General features: G+C 46.5%; 1 long non-coding RNA gene across 7 annotated transcripts; it reads left to right on the top strand.

The window, feature by feature from the left end:
- The first annotated feature begins 752 nt into the window (after nucleotides 1–752).
- LOC112964052 lies at nucleotides 753–15,839 on the top strand. Of its 7 annotated transcripts, none has more exons than XR_003252825.1 (5): nucleotides 753–4,006; nucleotides 4,678–4,864; nucleotides 5,184–5,916; nucleotides 13,010–13,448; nucleotides 13,588–15,839. It is a non-coding gene; the product is annotated as an uncharacterized LOC112964052 (long non-coding RNA). The 7 variants fall into 7 exon arrangements; XR_003252828.1 differs by having other exon boundaries at nucleotides 5,184–5,289; nucleotides 5,676–5,916; nucleotides 13,010–15,839; XR_003252824.1 differs by having other exon boundaries at nucleotides 753–1,594; nucleotides 2,495–4,006; nucleotides 13,010–15,839.
- Nucleotides 15,840–18,331: the final 2,492 nt, after the last annotated feature.

The raw sequence follows: 18,331 nt of genomic DNA on the forward strand, positions 1-18,331 counted from the left end.
GTTGTGCTGTTCGCGACATGCAGCACTGTACCTCAGCAAATGAAAAAACCTACTTGCTGGGGCAGAATTTTTGGCAACATAAATGTCTGTTTCTTGGTTCAAGTAATTGGACAACCCAGAGGAGGAGATTAATCCCTTGATTTGGTCTTGAGCAGTATGCAGGACCTGTTAGTGCCTGTAACAGTGGCGGTAAAAAAAAAAAAAAGAAAAAAAAAAGGATTTTTAGAGGCCATCTTGCTAAATGCAGGAAACATACTAAAAAGCCCCCCCACCCCATGCTGCTTTAGCAGGAAGGCTGCTTATCAAGTCAAAGGGGTTAATATGTCATAATGGTGTAAAAGAAGAAAAAAYCTGAAGGAAGATTTAAGTCCACATAAAACCACCTTCCCTTCACTCTTTTCCCCCTCAGAGCTCCCCGACCCCCTCTCTTTCCTTGTAGAGAAATTCTCCAACCCAGCTGACTTTATGGTGACAAGTCTGAAGAACTGTCCCCAAATGAAGTGTCAAAGGAGACGCCTTTTAGAAGAAATAGGTATAAGTGCCTGTAACAAATCACCATGTATCACTATTATCACCACTTTATCTATAAAATGGAAGATAACACACTTGATGCATGTTCTTTTTAAAGAAAATCTACGGATGAGCAAGTTTGACTTGCAGACCTGGCAAAGAAAATACAATGGAAGAGAAAATTATTCGTAAGGGTGAATGATGGACTGGAGAAGAGATCATCCCCCCCCCCCNGAGGAAGATCAAATCTCACAGGAATGAACAAAAATGGGTGATTGTTGTCAGATAATGCATTTTTGAAAACTTCTGATGAAGCCCTTCACCAAGGCCTCTTATACCATGGCTACTTATTTTAAGGAGGAAGATTATTTCCTAGAACAGAAAGGAACATAACAGTAAGGAATATCCAGTCAAGTTTACAATGGAAAGAAGTTATCAACAGAGTCACATGACAATCTGTGCTGGGGACCTTTGTTTTTCAGCGTATTATGTTCCTGGAAAAGCAGATGATGGTACAAAGAAGCTCAGGATAGTTGACTATGAAAAGTTACAAGGGGCCTTTGCAATAACTGATCAAAAGGCCAGATTTGAGTCCATAAATGCAATGTAAAAAGGTGGGGAGGTCAAGTTTGTCCATAATTAGCAATGGTGGGATCTAAATTAGTTATTACCATTTGGGAACATGGTAGCAGAAGGATTGTAGCACTCTCTCTAAACCCAAGCTCAGTACTTTGTCTGTTTGCCCTTTTGACTAGCGACCCAAAAGACATCACTATACCACCGTATAAATCCATAGTTGTTCCTGTACATTTGAATTTTGTATTGCCTGCTGTTGCCTCAGCCATGCACCTTTGACATCTGTCTTGGGTCTCTTTCGGAAGCTGGAGGCCTGTGACAGGTGACTGCCATTTTGGTGTCTTCCATCTTCGTTTTGAAAYTAAATTCTTCTACCCCGGAAGGGTTTGGAGGCGGCATGTACCATCTGGGTACCATCTCTGACCAAGAGGAAACCAACTCTCCTTCTCACTGACCTTCTGCTCTTATAGGCTGCTCCCCAGCGCAAACAGCCTCTGCAGCATTTCAGGTAACTGGAAAGTTCTTTGCCCCTAGTTTGCCCCTGCGCAGCCTCCACGGTGCTCTTCAGCACTAGCATGTCCATACACTAACAAAGCCTCCAGGACCTACAGTTATGTCTATGGTTATGAATTCACTTTCACACACACCCCACTGGTCTGGAGCATCTGGACTGCATTTGTGGGTGTGCGAATGCCCCTTCCTTCCCATACTTTAGTGAGGCTGATGCAGGAAGAATATTGGTTATTGGGCAGACAGTTCTTTGACGGCCTCTCACCAGCAGCAGGATTTCTGTGTGGTACAAAATAAAAGCAAAGACCCCTCTTTAGCGCTAATATGTGCAGGAGTCCCTCCTTGCTTGCTTTAACAAGATGAGTGTTTGCTACCCAGGTTCATCCCGCTTTCCTTGAGGGTTTGCTGTTCTTTGTAGTGTGGTCCGCATGCAGAACCATGATGCCTTGAGGTTACAGCTGTTTGCCCCGACTCTCCTCAAGTGAAAAGTAGATGCTGGTATTCAGAGTTGAGAGGCTCAGAACTGGAGGCCGCTTTTGAACAAGCTGGCTGTCACCTCTGCCCTCGCTCCTCTGTTCTTRGCATGAGGACAACAGCTGACCGGACCAAGATCCCCTTGTGTATAAAATGTAGACGTAAGAAGATGGTGCATCAATCCCCCCTTGGTTAGCAGGGAATTAGTAAGGGCAGCTGTGCCTGGCCTGTCACAGGATACACAGGTGTAAGCAGGTTTGTAAGTAGAAGGGATTGAGAAGATGCAAGAGCAGAGCTCTCCCTCTCTCCATGCTAGGCTGTTTGAATGAGCTCTGAGAAGGAGGAAATGTTCCCGTCGGAGACTTGTGGTTTTGCTCCCGTCTGACTGGGTTTTGACTTCCTTTCTTTCCTCTTATGCCGCCAGGCCGGTGGCTCCTGCCCCGTCCCCCTGCTCTTCCAGGACAAAGCGCCCTCGGAGGCCCCTGTAGTTCTCCAGTTCCGACACTAAGGGGTGCCCCTCGCAAGCGCTGATGGTCACAGCTTGCCTTGGCTTTTGGGTTAAAACCAGGCAATTAAATGGAGGCTGAAAAAGGATATGCAAATGCAAGCCATCTACCATTTTTCATGGTTTTCAGTTTTGACTAACTCCTTAGTCAACAGCCGTATGAAATAACTTTCCTGGCTCCTCTGCTTTTTTTGACCATCTCCTCTCCAGCAAATGCCAGGTCCTGAGGGCCCGCTGGGGCTTAGCAAGCAGCAGGGTTGTGTTAACTTGTGAGGCAGCAAAACCGACAAGGTGTGTGGATCCGTGCCTGTTTCTCCAATGCCTGGGTCTGTGTAGACACTAAGCTTTTCAGCAAGGCCTTTATACGGCATATGGTTTGTGCAGTTTACATTACAAAAGGGCCCAAAGCCAACTGCGGCTCCTGAGCACTGCAATGCTATGAAGTACTTTACAATGCAAAAGTGCCAAAGGATCTGGAAGTATCTTCCATGGTGGTGAAAGCACTCCCGAGAACCAGGCAATGTTAGGAACATGGGGATGCCAGTCATGTGTAATCATTAGAAAAACCTGCTGCCTCTGTATTACCAATCAGCTTTAAAAAAGAGGGGCCAGAGTTTTAAACTGTGCTGGGTCCAATCTACATTAAAAAAAAAAAAAAAAAAAAAGGAAGAGATGAATGTATGATAAAAATCTGCTAAATTCTGGAATAGCTCAATGGGTTTTCAGCCTTTGGACGCTGGGGGACCTGTGGGCTTTGCTGAAGAGGTCTCTGGCTTTTCACGCCTGTTGGTGAAAGCTCTGATGACTCCCACCCTTCCCCTGGACCTTCTGCAGCATGAAAATATCAACAAGACTTGTTTAATTCGTAGCTGCTCAACCGTTCTGATTAACAAGAGGCCTATTAGAAGGACAGCAACAGCTTTATGGGTGTTTTTCAGCCAGCACACTGCTTTTCCTCCAAAGGACACTGAGAATGGCTGTTTCAGCAACATGTTCTGCTTTAGCAACTGAATGTCCTGCACCTATGTGTAGTCAATGCTTTGATTCATCCACCCACTGAATCTCTGTGGATTTAGCAAAGTTACTCCTGTGTTTTGCAAGGTGTGACCTGTAAGGTCATGAGCTGCCACATTGAAATGGAGCCCTAAAACTAGGATGTGCTTCCCTGTCACAGGCAATATTAGATTGCTCCGGTTTAGCCTGGCCTCCTGTTCAACGCATGGTAAGAATTTCATGCAGCAATAACAGGAGAGATGTGGGTGTGTGCCAGAGGTGATATGCTGAAGGTGATGGGGCCAGTTTGGTAGAAGCACCTATGGAAGTCACAGCCAGCTCTGGAGCTACCCGGTCCTCACTACAGCCATGGCACCCAGCTCCCTGCGCTTCTGCCTCCTCTCCTCAGAGATGCACAAGCTGCTCTCAGCCCAGAAGGTAGGTCCTCCTCTTCCTCCCTCTTTCCCCTCAGACCTGCCTGCTCAGGCTTGGACCCGTAAGTCCCCATCCTCTGCACAAGGAAATGGGGCTCAAACCCTGTTGCTTCCCAGAGTTGCCCCTGGCCTGCCACGATGCACAAATGGCAGCGTGTTAAACCCATGGCCTGTGGCTAAGCTCACCTTCTGGCTTAAAGTCAACTACTAAGAAAATGTTAGGTTTTCTTCTGGCTTGAGCCAATTCAGTTGGAACTCAACGTGCACTTTTCCACTTAGCCTAGCTTGTGAGGTGAGGGGAAACCTGCTACCTGGGTGTCTTGTCAGTAATTTCACTAGAGTCAAGACTTCACCTGCAATTACTGTAGGTTGCTCTGTCCCCTGCCCTCCCAGCACCCCGTCATACACTCTGGTTCACCTGCACAGGCGACGAGGTGGATTTGCCCTTTGTTCTGGGCAGCTCTTGCGCTTCTGTGCCTGCCCTGTTGCCAGACTTTGTTATTCAACACACCTTTTCAGCCATGTGTCTCCCTCTGACATCCATGGTAAAGGTTATTTTGCTTAAATGAGTGGGTACAGGAAAGCAAGCACAGAAAGCCCCTGTGGTGTATCTGAAAAGAGCTGAAGGAGCCAGGAGCCAGCTCTCCTTGCATGGTACGTGCCCTTCCCTTGTAGCTCACTTTGAGTGTGACCGGGATTGCTCCCCTGCAGCAACCCTTCTGCTTGGGACCCCTTTCTGCCACTGGCAGCCGCACCTGCACTGGGCACTTCTGCACTGCGAGCCAGACGGAGACAGCCTTCCAGTGCAAGCACATCACAGCAAAGTCCTCTTGGTCCCTGTAAGGGGAACTCCAGCTCGCCAGTAAGTTACCTGCAGCATAACTGCAACACCAGCCTACTGCATATTCTGTATCTATTCAGCTATATCCTGGTTTCCTTTAGGTGCTGCCTATCATGCTTTACCCTGCAATTGCAAATGCATCTTTCCCATCCCTCCAGTTGTGTCTGTGCATTCAGAGGTCTCCCAAGCAGTGCTAGGCTAGCGTGCCCTCTGTGCGCTCCTCCTACTTCCCGCTGGGCTCGCCTTGCCTTCGTGACTGAGGCTTTGGCAATTGTGCTCTCTTATTTATACAGTATTTTCCACCCCAATGAATCCTAACACAATTATAAAATTATTGCAGGGATCATGCCATTCCTCGCTGAATTGCCTTTCTTCTGAAGGAAAAACCAAATGGTGACCAGATGTCTGGTTCCTTTTGGTATCAAATGGAGCTTGGATCCATTTGGGTAAGCAGCAGCTAAAGAAGACTCTTCCCACAGAAGCAGCTTGTTTCCTGGCGTGGATGAAGCCACACAGTCCCCAGCTGCAAAAGCCCTTGGCCCTTTTCACATCAGGGTACAGCTCACTGTTAGAAAGTTTTGCCAGTCCCTGCCTAAGCCTGAGGCACTGGCAGCACTGAGCTTTAAAAATGTGTTAGCCAATGTTATGCCTTATTTCTGAGACATGCTGGACCTGGAGTTTTACTATAAAACAGTGTTATGGAGCTGGAATAAAACATGATTCGATAAACCATTAGCATCCCTTTGGGGGCTTGCTGGAACAGGGAGCTCCACATTTTGTGCGTTGTGTCCTGTAAAACCAGCATGGCCCAGACAAGGTCTCTGTATCCCAGACGGCCTCATGCAGGAGTGGGACGCCCAGCCGAAGGGGTGCCGCGTGCCATGAGGAGACTCTCACCATGAAGGCAGCAGCTCTCATTCAACAATTCATCCTTTTGGAAATCCAGAAAACTCTTACTGCAGATACATAGGCGAGAGTTTCTTGGTTTGGAAATGAAGCCAAAAGGGCTGAACTATTTATGGACAAATACTCCCCAAGAAGGAGCCTGCTTGCCATTACAGGCCAAAAAACAGGTGAGGAAAGGGAGAAGGAGCTCTCTCTGTGTGAGATGCTGGTCGAGCTACGGTCTCCCAAAATGAGAGTGGAGAGGAGGAGTCCCTGCGTGGCTCAGCCAGTCTTCCCCACTTCCCTCTCTGTCCTCAAGAGCCTGAAGGGCACCCTTGCAGTGCTCGCAGGGAGACCAATGCTGGGCGAGTGCCACAGCCAGCGAGGCTGGCATGCGGTGCTGGGGCTGCTGGAGGTCCGGGCTCAGGGATGCTCACGGACATGAGGGCAGCACAGGGACCTCCTCCCTGTGTGGAGAGCCTGGCCCTGGGGGAAGCAAGATGAGTGGCCACGGGGCTCAGCTGGGCTGCGCGGGCTTCAGTGTGTGTGGGACTCGGCAGCTGAGCCACTCACAGCTAGCGGCTGCCTGCTGATGGCCTGGGCCAGGTTATGGGGCTGGTAGAACTTGGACTTCAGCAAAGTTCAAACATATGTGAGCTTTTCTATGCACAAGACAAATAACACAACAGATGGGATTTTCCCTCCTATGGATATCTTGAAACTTTTTCTTTTTATAGTGTAGATCTGAGGAGATCTTGTTATAACTTGTGTTAAGGTGAAAGCTTGTAAAAGCATGAAGGAGAAAGGAGGTGCCTAGCAGATCTTTTGCAAGAGTAATGATTAACTCCTATTCCTCAACCAGTGTTTTCACTGCAAGGTTACAGTGACTCTTTGATTTTTACAAACGAGGCTAACAGACTTCCAGCTCATGACCGATTTGTGAAGCTTTGAATTTGCTTCTTCAGCTTTTGGATGGTCAGGGCAGAAGAAAAAAAAAGCTTCCTGCAGGATCTCACCCCACAAATGTTTTGTGGCTTTGACATATGGGGCAATCAACTTTAACCAGGAGGCTCAGTCTCCAGGAAAAAATTTAAAAAAAAGTCTCCTGTCAGGCAAGCTGAACTGATGGCAGCCACAGTGGGAATTGTTTACTACCAAGCTTCAGCGTAGACAAGGCCTCAGTGTCTGCCTTTGACAGGGAAAATGTCCAGTTTCACAAACTTTGCTGAGCAAGGGAGAAAATAATTATATTGCAGATCAACTTACAAGGGGCACATTCATGTTTGAAAGAAAAGTTGATTTTCATAGGGCGGGGAAGAGAGGCACAACTGCCAAAGGGAAAAGCCAACAGCTTCGGTGACCTACTAAAATTGCCTCAAGTCAGGAATTATTCCTGGCTGAAGGTGGCTCCCAGGGGGCTGGAGCCTTGGCTCTGGCTGAGAGACATGCACTGCAAATGGAAAGTGCAAAAAAACCAAGTGCTTCTCTGCATCTGGAGCCGCTCTGCGTGCAGCTGGTACCCGGCAGACGGCAAAGCAGCAGGCAAGCAGCGGGGACAGCAGAGCCTTAGCCGGGTCCCTCGCTGCGGCTGAGCAGAAAGGCAGCACATCCAGGCCCGAGGCTTCATGTCCCTCAGCTTCCTACAGGCATTTGCTGAGCAGGAGCTGTTGCGACAGGTCGACATGTCCCCATCCCCTGGCTGCAGCCTCGGGAGCCCACAGGCACTTCTTCTGAGTGGGGAGGAGAAGGAGGTGTGCAGGGGGGCCTCCAGCAACAGGGAAAGAGCACCAGCACCATTCGGCTCTCCTCCTTTGAGCTTATGATCCTGCACTGGTGGTGGGCTATACAACGCTGTTTATGGGGGGGTGAAATCATTCCTCAGAAGCGCTGCTTGTTAGAATTTGCCTGTTTTCAGCTCCTAATTACTGCACTTGCGATTTTATTTATAATATTTGAGCAAAGCGTTGGCAACATTTTGCTTCATGTGTTTTTACTTAGGAGAATGACAGGGTGAATATTTAAGGAATATGTTTTACAGCACTGCGTTGGCTGTGATGAGCCACATGCAGTTGGTCCTGGCTGCTCACTGGCTGCCTTCCCCCCCCCCAGAGCTGGGAGTATTAGCAGAAGTCATTTTGGTCATCTCCCCAAGGGGGAGGATATAATTATCTTCTTTTTGCAAGATTGCATGTAATTTCCGCCCCTCTATCTTAAAAAAATTAAAACAGAAGCAGAAATGAATTGTGTAACAAGTTGATAACCTATTAATTTTTTCATCAGCTTGAAGGCAAAGCTCAGATAAGTCTAGTTTTATAGTCTAGTTCAATAGATCTTGCTGGTTTTTGTGAACATTTCTTTCAAGAAGGTGTTCACCCTGCAGGAAACAGAGAAAAGCAGCATAAACCCAACCTGTTGTCATGGCAATTTCAGTAGTTTTATCTGTACACCAAATTGTAGGCACTCATGGGATCATAAGAAAATTCAGATTGGAAGGGATTGGAGGTGTCTAGTCCAGCCTCCTGCCCAAGCAGGGTCAGCTATGAGAGTAGACTAGGTTGCTCAGGGTTTTAGTCAGGCTCCAGAGATGGAGACTGCACAACCTCTCTGGGCAGCTTTTCAGGGCTGTTACTATCAACCTTCTAGCCTTTCCAATACATGTCATCCTGGGAATAATAATTTAGGTTTCCTATGCCTTTGACATCTATTCACTGTGCCCTCTATTTGTCATGACCAATTTGCCTCTATCCTTAAGAGGAATTTCCCCTCCACTTCGATTTCTTTCTCTGTCTGCAGGATTGTTACACCTTGCTTCATTGCTCAGGGACATACTAGCTGCTCTGGTATGTTGAATTTTCTTTTTTCTGCTGAGGTTTTATATCATGCTCATCATCAAGACATCTGAAGAATTTCTCCTGTGAACTTAGGATCTGGTTATCCTTTCCCGTTTCCCTCTCTTTTGGTCAGTCATCTTGCCAGATGACTAACTGGCTGTGTTTTCTTGTATTTGACATTTGTTTTGTGCCCACATTGACACTGCTTCAGGAAAGCACCCCTAGTCATAACAATGTTAGCGTGTTAGTAGTGGGAACAAACACATACATAGAAGTTAAAATGCATGCTTGAGTTCTCCTCAGACAGACTTACAAGCATGCAAGTGTTGCCATTAATCCAAATCCTTCCTAGCTGTTGTAATCTATATAAAGTGCACTGTCCTAAAGCAAGGAGAGAGCATGTGTGTTGGTGTGTCCTTGTCCTGAAGGGCACCGACTTGCCAGCTCTCTTTAGACAGTATCGTTTCACAAGTTTTGTGTTTCACTCTTCTCTTGCTTGTATCATATTTAGTATAGCATGCCCTGAAGGCAACTGCTATCCAAGGTTTGTTCTGTTTAATTGAACTATAGTTGCCATGGGTAGTGGAATAGGTCAAATTTCATTCTGCATAGTGAATTTTGCAAGCCAATGTTTGTGTCAGAGGGAGGGGGGAACCTGGGTCTCAAAGTCTGAGTCAAGGAGTCAGAGGCTGAATTGGTTGTGATTTTCAAAGGAGCTTGTGGTAGTTTGTTGCCCTATTTCAAAGGAAATGCAATTGGAGTTGTGTCCCAAATTTAGGCTTATTGGAAACCCTCAGCCTTATGACTAAGTACTAGTCTGTATCTCCACGTCTACTGTCTGGTTTCTGGCCAGAGTCTCCTCTGGGACAGAGTCATGCTTTGCATCAGACATCGACCACATTCCTCTCAATGAGTGTCTCTAGAGGACCTAGAATAAGTGAAGGGACTGGCATAAACAGCATAACAGCATAACAAACTCCCAGGCAGGGCTGCGCTGGGTACCAGCTACTGGTCTGGAAAAAAAATAAATAGATGCAGTGCCATTTGGATACCGAATACAACTGGATCCTATTTTTCTGTGGTGCCAATGTCTGTCAGGGAGGAACATGTTAGTGGAAGAAGTACCTGCATCCCAGTGCATCCACTGAAAGACTGGTCCTGTAGTGGAGCTGGGCTCATTCTCACTTATGCCTCATTTTAGCATCTCCAAGGCAAGAAGATGGATGGAGTCTGGCACTCAGATTTGCCACCTAAACCCACCCATATGGGCTCAATATGGCCCTCCCTGGGCTAGTGCAGTGCTGGCTTGCAGGAGGGGAACATAGAGGTGAGCACCTCGGTGGGAAGCATCTCCATGGGAGGGTCTGGGACCCAACAGGGAGTTGAGGAAGAACCCATCTGATAAAATTTTGTTTAGATGTTTATTTTTTAAGAATGCAAAAAGCAAAAAGCAGAGCAAGAAAGGGGAGCATTCATGAGATGACACCCTGCAGGCAGGATATAATGACAGCAGATGGGGAAACTGAGGCAAAAAGCGGTGCTTGAAACCTGGCCAGCTAGGCTCTACAATGCAGCAAGATGAGAAAAAGAGGGAGATAACTTGCATGCTTTATTGCATTTGATTTTTCAGCATTTATACTTGAGCCTTAATGGGGTAGGGCAGGGTTATGACATGAGAGGAAACTCAGAACATCATCAACGTGCTGAGTGCAATTGATGGAGATACAGTGAGCTGCTGTGAAAACTGATGCAAAAGGGTGGAATTCATGGCTTGCAATATAACTCTTTGACATCACTTGTCATCAGAGGGACTCTTCTTTTTGCTTGCTTGCTTACAGTTTTGCTGTAGTTCTTTAATTTTGTTGATGCCAGGTAATAATAAAAGGCATGTGTGGAGGCCAGACAGCTGTACAGCACATTCAAGCTGTAAGATCTGTCATGCTGTCATCTTCTCAGAGCAAACCCCAAAGCTGACTGAGTTCTGGTCTGCACTGTCAGCTTGTTGAGGATCACCAAAGCAAGACTAACTCTAGCCAGGGGACTGTCTAGTTTGGGCTTGCAGAAGATATTTGTGCTTCATTGTTCTCTTTAATTACTGCTCTTTGGAAATATTAAGCACGGGATGAGGGCAAATGAAACAAACAGGCCTATTTAGCTCAATTACAAAAGTACGGGCTAATTGTGAACAAAGTGGTAAAACATGAGCAGACGGGGCTCAGAGGAAAACAATGTCAACAGTGACCTACATACTCTCAGGGAGAGAGGGGGGAAGTTAGGGAGCAGGCGGTGGGGAAAGCATACCTCAGCATGAGAGAAGTGTGCATGCCTCTCGCCTTTCAGGTCCCTGGGCCAGGGCCAGTCTGCATGCGAAGGGCTGTCCATGTCATCTGTGCAGATCTGGCCTAAATGCACAACAACATCCAGCGAGACATTGGCCAAGTGATGCAGAGGCCTCGTTCCCATGCGACATTTCATCCCTCAGCAAGCTGCAAGACCTCCTCTTGGGCCTCAGGGCAGACCTAGAAAATAGCAGTATTTCTTTTTCCATGCAGAACAGCTCTGGAGTGAAAACAGTGTAGTTTGTACGATCTGCTTATCCTGCCAGGGGGAGGACAAGTGAGGGACAGTCAGTCTTTTGGACACATGCAGGAAAACATATCTTGTGATGGCATTCTGTTCCTATAACTATAAGGACCTCTACCTAACCTAACCTAACCTAACCTAACCTAACCTCTTCCAGGAAATAGATACTTGGCTGATCTTATAGCAGTAAGGCAGTGGCTTTCAACTTCTGCTTCAAACACTTTTAGGATGTTTGTGAAAGGTTGAGAAAATGAACCCCACTGTCAACAGGTTTAAGTATGCAGGCATCCATGTCTCCACTGCAAATTATTTATGGGCCCTCAAATTGGGAAAGGTATAAAGTGACTGCTCTAAGGGAAACTTTTATCATTCCTTACAGCTCCTCACAGAGCTCAGTAGTAAATCCATCCTGTGCTTCATATTTCCAGAGAGCAGTAATTAAGAAGAACAATGGAACACAAATAATTCCTACAAAATTTTGGCATCCCTTATTTCAGCACTATCTCATTCAAATGTTTCTTATAATGCGGTTTTCAACTCTGGACTCCCCTTGAACGCTGGGACCTCTGTATCCCACATCCAAACACTGTGTGGCTGCCAGCCCTGGGCAGCCTGGGACAGTGAGTGAGAGGCCATCCTCTCCTATCTGCACGCGGCTGGTTTTGTCTCTATCCAAATCTAAGGTCCCGGCTAACCACACTCTAAAAACAACAAACTTATGGAGCAGCTCCACTGTGGGCCTTTGAGACTGTCAAACAATTTGGTCCTGTGTGCGAATCCAACCAGACCCATTAGATCTAAGTGTAAAGAAAGCGCCACGGATGAGCCTAAGTAATGTGCCATGACCTACCTGACCAGGCAGAACTGTGATGGTGGGGAGTCTGCATGGCCCAGACAGGGTCCTGGCTGCACTTGGGCTCCGTACGTGCCTTTTCCTCTCCATTAGCCTCCATGTAGGCAATGGGAAGCCCAAGTGTATTCCCATTCAGAAGCTACTGCGTTGTAGTCTGATCTCCTGTCATTGGAAAACCAACAGTACGGATAGGTCCTGCTTCTGAAGCAGGATGTATTATCATTTAGCTCTCCTTGCAGGCTGGCTAATACGCATATACTTGGACTGGCCACAGCTAATGGGGATAATTGTTCACACCTAGTGCTGTGCTAGCGGTGAAGTTAGCTAGCGGAGCACAAATAGCTGGGAAGCAAGATCTCCCTAATCCCCTCTCTTCCCACCAGTGTCTGGGCCCCGCGGGCACCGCCAGCCTTCCCTGTCCCTGCCCATCCCCTGGGCCTCCCCCACACCCCAGCCCCAGGCCCCCATATCATCACAGCCCAGGGCTGTCAGTCCTGTTCCCATGGTGGTGCCTGATTCCCAGGGCCGGGGCTGCCCCAGCTGCCCCAGCTGCCCTGAAGTCATTCTCCTGGGGTTAAATCACCTGGCCCAGATTTTTTTCTACTACATCTATTACCTCATGGCAAGCTTTAAAGCGTACCTTGCTCCATACCGGATATCCACATGCCTTAGGCACCATGTGAGTCAGAATAAAGCCTGGTCTGTATCTGACAACTGAACAGACACGTGTGCATAATAATGCAGGAATGAGACATAGGTGGACTGGTTCACCTGTTACAGTAGCAGAGTGAAAACTTAAATGGATCTGTAATTTTTTTCTTCAGTTTAGGGCATGTTCTTCTAATTCAGAAAAAAAAAGATTCAGTGTAGTGGTGCTTGGAATTTCCATGTGGTAAATACATCTATGCGCTTTATGTCTTACTACTGTAATTATTCATCCTTGGTGTTACAAGCCTTTTCTAAGCAGCATCCTATGGGCTTTCTGTACTACCAATTTTGTTCTTACTCCCCTAGGTTTCTCTGTATCAGCCCAATTTCCTGGCAGTCAGCTAAATGGCATTCAGGCATGTATATTTTTCTGTTTTTAAAGCTAAGCTGGGATCTGCAATATAAGCATTTCTCTCTGGATGCATTATGAACCATAGATGTCTCCATGACTTTTCCATGGCAACACGAAGAAAAGATCCTGTGTAACTGCCGGCTGGAATTTAAACATTTCAAGATAGGTACCTGGTGTCTGACAGAAAGATCCAGGACTGGGTTGGAAATAACTTCTAGAAAGGCATTTTGCTTATCCCTTGTAGCTGTGGCAATAAAGGAGAGAGGAAAGGACAAAGACAACTGTGTCAGATTGGGGTTCATTGCCTGACATGTTGTACATTGGGTTTAGGAAACTTTTGAACGTCCTGCACAGGATCCTCAATGCATTTTACCAGGGCAAACTCATAGCTAGGTAAGAAATGAATAATGAAATGTTTATTAAGCTTGCAGTCATTTTCACAGTTTGAGAAAAACATATACTAATCAGTAGCTGTTTTTCTTCTCTTGCCCTCTACCCTTCTATTTTTTCTTCTATTTTTATACCGGACTAGACCAAAGCCATCTACCTTTCCTCCTCCATGTGAGTGCCTGCTGTTTGCTGTTCTAATGAACAAGCCAACATCTGAAAGAAAGGCTTTATAACTCTGCTGAATCAACATCCTGAAAGGATATAACCAGAGCTGTCATCCTACCTGGAAAGCAGCACCACGGTCCTTTGGAGATGGAAGGGTAGACACCTCTGACAAAAGAAGAATGAATTTTTTTCTTCCTGAGGGTTTCAAAGTCCGTGGGAAAAATGCGTTCTCTGTTCGTCACGTGGCCTTACCTAAACCAGACTGAAAGCTGCTCAGGAAAGTGGCAATGAGGGTGTGGAGTAAAATGTCTGATCTCACAGTGTTTTGCAGACACACATGAGCAAGCTCAGCCCATGCTCTAAGCTGCTGGGGAGTCACAAATCTGCATTAGTGCGATGCTGATCCCAGACTAACATACCTGGGCTCTCCACTGGCCTCAGCTGCTCACACCGGCTGCACCGACTTTCAGGTTGGAGCTCCCCCCAGTAACATGAGAGCAGGTCACGCTTTGGGGTGTCTACAGCTGAAGAAGGAAATCCTCTCTCACAGATGTTTCTCTGACTAAGCCATTAATAAAAAAATGGCAAAGCGAGCTAATGAGGCAGCCATCGAGGGTCACGGCTGTGGCGTGGTATGGACACATGGCAGGTTGGGGTCTCTGGGGAGCCAAGCGCTTGGCTGCCCTGTTACCCAGCGCCAGCACGGAGGCTCTGGTGAGGGGACTCGACTGCCCTCGTCACATCCTCATGGCCGGGTGGAGAGTCACCTTGTGCTCCCTACCTGGCTACTTAAGGTGAGGAGAGGTTTGTGTGTAAGCGGAACAAGTTCAAGAAAACATTTTAATATTGCACTGAGAGGAGTCATGTAGAGCCTCTGTGCTGTTGCTTTGTGTCTTTTTTTATGTGCTCTTTTTTTATCAAGATATTTTTGACTAGGAAAATCATTTTGATTAAAATCACTTACAAAATGTTCCTTTCGCTTTGAGCCCTATGGTAGGCTTATGGGATTACTTGCAAGATGCTATTTCTTAGAAAAACACAGAGTATCTCTGCAACAGAGAAAAACATTTGTGGATACTTAATTACCTAGTGCTTAAAAAATAGGGCATTTCATTTGCGAGGCATCTGTTCTCTCTCATTATTTATGGCACCCCTCAGAAGACTACTTTAAAACACATAATTCCAGAGTAAATATAAAAAAACCCTATATAATTTATTCACAGTAGATTGTCCTTTCTGGAAAGGGAGAATTCATGATCTCTGGAGTGAAGCTGAAGATCCTGTTGCCTTCAGTTATCATTAACTGATCTCAGTCAAGGCACTGATCTACAGAGATGGGCCCTACATAAACATACTGTAAAAGACAAGCCTTGTCCTGAAGTAAAGACAATCTAAAAAAAGGGCAAGCAGTAGCAGGAAGATGACTGCACACCAGGAGGAATAGCAGTAGCTGGTGAAGGAAGTGAGCACAACAACCATAAGTAAGCACATGCACGATCACAAGCTATACGTGCTGCCAATTAATGGGTGCCTATGCAGGAAGCAGCTGATGACTGGCCAGCAGGTACTGGCCTCATTACTGTTGTGGGATGGCTCACTAGAGACACTGTGAGCAAGTGCAACATTAGGAGAAATTTCGTGGAGCAGTGAGTTTACGGATTGCTTCTAGATATGCCACAGGCTCAAAAGTAGAAGTTTATTTCCTGTCAAGGTCTGTGGCATTGGCCGGATGACYGGCCTGGGAGAAGAGAAGCCCTGCAGGTCAGCACCATGTGTCCCTGTTTCACCCAAGCTGAAGCTCCAGCAGTTGTGGAGTCAGTGCAAGGGTTCTGCACTGACCTGTTATTCCATAAGTACGACACTAAAATTGGAAAATCAGGCCCTTCTAATGATGAAATGGGTGTGGAATAAGACTTGTGCTGTAATGCCTAGGGGAAGCTGGTCATTCCTGCTGCTTCTCCTTTTGTATTAATAAGATCAAAGAAAAAATTAGCAAGTATTTGTCTCTATCTTAATAAAACTATGGAAAAAAATTTCTTTCAAAATCATTGCCAAGTTTCTTCTCTTTCTGATGGACTGAAGAAACTACGTGAAATTTCATCCTGTTTTATATAATAATTAGAAAAGCTGTAGGTTTTAGTCAATATCAGAAACGTCGGTTCCCTCTCCCAGCTACTTTTCACCGAATTTAAAAGCCCACTGATGTTTTAGAGGTGATCTGTCTCTTCAATCACTTCACAAACACAAATAAAGAATTCTAATCAAAAATCACATTATGCTGTGCTCAGCTTTTAAATAAAAGAATAACGCTAATAACATTTAAACAACTTCTCCCAACCAAGCATCTCAGCTGTCCCTTGTTTTCAAAGATGTCCCTCAGTTTATTCTCAAATATACGTACATTTCTCCCAGATGTGATGACTCTGATCTTTTAGTGTTGAACAGCAGAAATTCAAGAATGACCAAATACTACTTTTTTTCCCTGTACAGTGTCAGATTCCCAGCCCTGCATAGGCTGGCGCATGAATTTAACTCCATGTCCAGTGTCAGTAGTTCCATTCACTAGAATTTATCCCAGTCTGGATAAAACTAAGCACACATGTAAATTTTCACAGAAGAGGGATTTTAATTTTTTGCAGCAGCTCTGATTTCAGCCTTCATGAATCTCTCCTCATTCTTCGCAACAGGGTGCTGTTATTTAGCTATATGACAATACATAGACAGTAGGAATGGACAACATTCACATTTCCTTCATGAATTCTCTCTTTTATGTGTCTCTTTTTGGGTTGCATACCATGTCTGGGTCTGAAAGCTAAGAGATTTATATTCCTACCTCCCACAGACTTCAATTATTTTTATTTTAAGAAGAATTGCAATATTGCCAACTCTTGCAATTTTATTGTCAATCCCACAAAATTTGGTATATTTCTTAAAGCCCCAGATCCTGGAACTTTATGACTTTTTGACGCGTGGCAGCAAGTGTGGATTTCTTTACCTCCCTCGTGTATCAAAATTGAAGTCTAACAAAGCTTAGGAACATTGATATACTAAACTTATTTCCTGCAGGTCATTATGGCATAACTGGAGCTCATAGAAGTTAGAGATGGGAAAGATGTCCTGTGTTATGCCTCTGGATGCTTTCCTCAGATTTCTGACCAGTCAAGCATTAAGATCCTGATCCTACAAACAGTTGTGCATCCTCTGAATTGCCCTTTGAATGTGAACAACCTTTGCCTAAAATACAGGCAGTGCAGTGCCATACAGTCAAGAGCGGTGATGGTGGCAGTGTGCTGGCCACACTGGGGAGGCCATTGCTCCTGTGGATTGACCTTCATGATAAGTCTATGCCTCAACTTTAGCAATTTTTCACAGATTGTGGTTTTGGAGTGATCAGCTCCAATTGCTGTTACTCTGGGTTTGAACTGGTCACTAAAGATGGGAAATCACCAGAGAAGGGAGAGGGGGGAGGGCAGCTATTGTAGGAAATGGGGAGCCAGAAAGATGCTCCAAGGACAGAGGACAGACTACAGTAAATGGCAGAGTTTTAAGGAAGGGGGTGCTAGCAGGACTTTTCCACTCCTAAGAAATGTTGATTTCCTTTCTGTCCTTTAAGCCTTCGTTGCGGACACGTATGTTAGGCAAGTATGGAGATGTACAGTCCCTATGAACTCCTTCATGTAGACACTTTCACAGGCATTCAGCCTTCGTGGCCTGTGAAATTTGCCTCCCTGCCTGTGGTTAGTTTCTCCCATAACATGGTAGGGCAGCTGTCTTTCCCCCTGTTTGGGAAGAACAAGAATTATCACACTGGCCTGCTGAACTCTTACATGACACTGCGCTAGGGCAAAACCTTTTTGCTGGGCCTGGTGTGCCAATATGTTTACTCCTAAACTCTCACCTGTGAAATTTCCTGTTACAAGAGAGGACAGGAGCGGCCAATTTTCCTGACTCCACGAGCTCCATCCCCAAATTCTGTCATGATGGAGGGTTGCTAGAGTTTTAGCACATGCTTCGGAAAGCTGAGGGGAGAAGGAGCTCCAGGATTGCTTCCCAGGTGGGGGCTGACCACAGCTGCCTTTGAGCCCTACCATGCCATTTGGGGGCTGCAGGGTCCTGTGGTCATCCAGTGATGCCCAGCTTGGCAGCAATGGATTTGGCTTTGTCAGCAGCCTCTGCACCAGCTAGCTCTGCAACGGTTGTAGCCTCAGTGGAGGCTCCAAACAGCAGCTATTTAAAAGCTGTATGGAAATCCTGCCAGCCTGGGGTAAAGGGGTCACTCAGCAATTTCTTTACCTCCATAGCAAAATGCAGAACCCATGTCTTTCCAGAAAAACCCTCAGCAACACTGTCCTCAAGAGGAAAGCCCAGAGACCCCGCATGTGTCACAACAGCACTGTACATGGTGATGAACAGCCCGAATATCCCACAGCAAATGGGCACAGGCTGACRACACCCTCCATCTGCCTGGGACTTGGCAGTGACAGGGGAGGAGCCAGGAGCCGCCAGCGGCGCTGAGGGGCAACCAAAAGCCATGAGGGGTGGCCAAAGACCCTGGGGGATGACCAACAGCCCCCCTGAGGGAAGGCCAATGGCACTGAGGGGTGACCGAGGGTGCTGAGGGGTGACCAAAGGGCCTGGGGAGGTGGCGGAGGGCGCTGAGGAAGGCCGGGGCAGGCGGTGGGGCGCAAGCCGTCGCCCACCAGAGAGCGCCGGGGTCGGCC

This window comes from Apteryx rowi, unplaced genomic scaffold (assembly GCF_003343035.1).
Source record: "Apteryx rowi isolate R43461 unplaced genomic scaffold, aptRow1 scaffold_183, whole genome shotgun sequence".
Lineage (NCBI taxonomy): Eukaryota > Metazoa > Chordata > Aves > Apterygiformes > Apterygidae > Apteryx > Apteryx rowi.